Source organism: Perognathus longimembris, chromosome 15 (genome assembly GCF_023159225.1).
Source record: "Perognathus longimembris pacificus isolate PPM17 chromosome 15, ASM2315922v1, whole genome shotgun sequence".
NCBI lineage: Eukaryota > Metazoa > Chordata > Mammalia > Rodentia > Heteromyidae > Perognathus > Perognathus longimembris.
The window spans coordinates 22,724,728-22,728,684 of NC_063175.1; positions in this window are offsets into that span (position 1 = coordinate 22,724,728).

Sequence of the window (3,957 nt, forward strand, 5' to 3'; positions counted from 1 at the left end):
TCTGTGTAGTCAGCTGGGCTTTGGGGTCCTGAAAAGGTTGGAGCTAGAATGAGAACAAAAGATCACTAAACCCAGTGCTTTTACTTTTCAGATTTCCACAGGGGCTCTTAGGGCAAAGGAGAGTAAATTACCCTCCCTGGAGGAGATTTAGACTTAGCATGAAGCTGCCAGACCCAAGGGATATTTCTTTGAAATAAATCTATCCTGATTTAACATGAATGTAATTTTCGACATGCTTTTCATAACATAGCTGTTTGTTTTAATATAAAAATCATCCCCTCAAGACCACATATGTATGATTCCATTTATATGAAATGTCCAGAATAGGCAAATCTATAGAGACAGCAAGTAGACTCGTGGCTGCCAGGATCTGGGAGGGCTGGGAGGAGCCAGGCGGTAATGGCTGAAGGGCACAAGGCTTCTTCCTCTGTGGGGGAGATGGGAAAGGTTGATTGTGGTGATGGTTGCACAATTCTGAGACTCTACTGAAAAACCATTTATTTATATGCCTTAAATGGGTAGATTGTAAGGGATGAGAATTGTAGCTCATAAAGCTGTTTTACAAAATGGAAAAAAAAAAAACTGATTCCTCCCAAGTTCAAATAGAATCAGCATTCCTGGAAAAGAAGTAATTTGCAGCTTTTCACCACTAAGTATGCTGGGATTAAATGCATCCATTGAAGAAGCAAGATTATAGCTCAGATCCACCAGTTTACAGGTGTATGTGTGTGAGTGTGTGTATGCATATGTGTGCCAATACTGGGGCTTGAACTCAGGGCCTTATACTCTTGCTTGCTCTTTTCACTCAAGGATGGCTTTCTACCACTTGAGCCACACCACTATATTTGGCTATTGTTTGGTTAAATGGAGCTAAGAGTCTGAGATTTTTCTACCTGGGCTGGTTTTGAACTGGGGTCCTCAGATCTCAGCATCCTGAGTAGCCAAGATGACAAATATGAGCCACCTGTACTTGGCTCAGTTTATAGATTTATAGGAACCTGAGGAGGTAGCATGACTTAGAAACATGGAATAGGAAGGACAGCCATGTTTCCAGACCTCCAGAATGAGCCTCTGAATGGACATAGTGCTGAACTAGGACTCACCTCTGCCTTTCCTAGATCAGGGACTTACCAATCAGTTCAGCCACACCTGTTGTCTGGCCCATTCCTTTAGCTGTCCTCCTTGGGCTCACTCTGGCTTTTGACACCCTAGGAGTCCCTGAAACAAGAGGCCATGCCAGAAGATTGTTCATACCTACTACCCACCAGGGCCAGTGCGAGTAGCTAGAGGAAGGAAACCCCACCCTTTCCTGCCTAGGGTTTCACACAGCCCAAGGCCAGCAGCTCCACCTTGAGAAGCTGTAGGAGTAAGATCCACTATCTGAACCACCACAAAGAACCTGGAGTATCTGGATGGAATCAGAGCCAAGATACATTCACCTAAACCTGCCTGGCATTGGGCAAACTGTGAAAGTAAGCAGCTGGGATCAGGGGTGAGGATTGTTGCCTCCATGGGATTTGGCCTTCTCCACATGACCTCGTATTAAGGAAGCCATGGGTGTGTCCAGGAATGGCAGGGCCCCACCACATCAGATCTTCTCAGTGCGAGGTAGGCTCAGATGGCTTCTGCTCATGCTGGGCCTCCCTGTGTGTGGCTGTGCCTGGTTCTGTCATTTGGTCTTGAATGACATCTTCATGAGGGTTCAGGTGTGGGGGGGGTGGCAAGGGGGAGGAGGGAACATGGAAACCACACACCTTTAAGAAATGTAAGTTAATCTGTCCAGGGTTTCTAAGTCAATAAATGAAGGCGCTGAGTCTGTTCCTCACTCTGGGCCCTGGCTATTTCTACCACATCCTGTGCTCTGTATCTTGTGGAGAGTTATCTAAAGCTTGCCCATGGCCCCAGAGGACAGTGTGAGCAGTAATTGCCATCTGTCACATTTGATGACCACCTCTGGGATAATGTCACTTCAAGTCTATGCCCAGGGCTGAACTTGAATGAAAAAAAAGAGAGAGAGAGAGAAAGAGACAGCAGTCCTAAGTGTGCTTAGAAATATTCCTCACCCCTGGCTGGCACTCTCTGTCTCTCTGTCTCTCTGTCTCTCTCTGTCTCTCTGTCTCTCTCTCTGCTTCTCTCTCTCTCTGTCTGTCTCTCTCTCTCTCTCTCTCTCTAAGCAGGAGGTGAAGGATGCACAGTTACAGACAGGGAGGTTAGCATGAGGTACTTCACCAAGGAAGGAGTTGTTTAACTACCTCCTTGTCTAAGACCTGAATAACTGGTCCATGAGAAGAATGTTACAAAGCTCTGGACGGGAACCTAGTGGTGTGGGGCCAGACATCAGGCAGCCCCATTGGTTCCAGTTCAGGCATCCTCCTAAATTAGCTAAGTTCATAAGGTTGAAAACAATCCAAACAAAACCCAGGCACCATGGCTCATGCCTGTAATCCTAACTACTCAGGAGGATGAGATCTCAGGATCACAGTCCAAATTCAGTCTAGGAAGAAAAAGTATGCGAGACTCCAATTAGCTACCAAAAAGTCAGAAGAAAATGTGTGGCTCAAGGGGTTAAGTGCTAGTCTTGAGTGAAAAAGCTAAGGAACAGTACCCATGCCCTAAGTTCAAGCCCCAGAATGGGGCGGGGTGGGGGGAGGGAGGGGCGGAACAGGGAAGTAAAACAAAAAGAATTTCCAATCCATTATTTTAACATACTTTTTAAAACCTGCATAATCCTTTGTCTTGAACAAAATAAAAGCCCACAAACCTGATTCAATCAGAGCAGGGAAAGGGACATCTGAAAGATGAAATTCCAGGAGGCTGTCCTCAAATAATTCTGGCGAGTTTTTAAAATCCTAGAATTCCTCTTCAAATGTATGTAACCTCTTATTTCCCAGGTAGCAGTTGAAATATGACAGTAACCAGGTTTATATTTTATTGAGATCTCATAACACACTCATATTTTTAGTCTAATGCCTCTGGCAACACTATTTTTCTGGGCTCAGAAGGGTTTCGAACTCACTCCAAGACACGGAAGAAATGTATGGAAGGCCAGGCAGTGACTTACACAGAAGACGAACTGCAAAATCAACATTGAGCCAAGAGCTCAGAAACATTTCCCGCCAGTCCTGGACACGCGGGGAATGTAGTGTAGATTTGTTTCTTGCAGCTAAAAGACAATTATCAATTACACTTACTGTGAACCCCAGAAGGGTCTTAGGGAGTGAACTAGGTAGGCTTCTGATGTCCTAGAAGAGATGTTGGTAGTTTGCCCAGGGTTGAAAAGAGAGGGAGTCCAAGGCCCCAAAGTTACTGAGTTGCTGTGGCAACGGGGATTAAAGCCCCCCCCCCCCCAAGATTGCTTTGTAATTTAGAATGAATTCTATCTGATCTATGGTGTTTTGTCAGAAAACTCAGCAGCAAAGCAAGTTAGGAGCTTGGGCAAGGTGCAGGTGGCACATACCTGTAATTCTAGCTACTCAGGAAGCTAAGATATGAGGATTGCAGTTTGAAGCCAGCCCAGGCAGGCTTCTTATCTTCAATAAAACACCCCAAAAAACCAGAAAGTGGAGCTGTGGCTTAAGTGGTAGGGTGCTAGCCTGGAGCAAAAGAAGCTTGGGGACAGCCGAGTCAAACTAGTACAAATTGAAAAGAAAGAGAGAAAGAAGGAATGAAAGGAAGGAAGGAAGGAAGGAAGGAAGGAAGGAAGAAGGAAGGAAAAGAAGGGGGAAGGAAGGAAAGGAAAGAAAGAAAGAAAAAAGAATTTAGAAGTAGGAAACATCCTGTCTGATTTCCTCAACTTATAAATGTAACAACTGTAGGTTGGATAGTGAAAAGGAGGCCCATAAGGAAGAGGAGGAGGGGGAGAGGGAGGAAGAGGAAGAGTAGGAAGAGAGAGATGGAGCAGGAGGAAATGATAGAGGGGAAGAAAGAGGATAAAGAAGGGGAGGAAGGGGAAGAAGA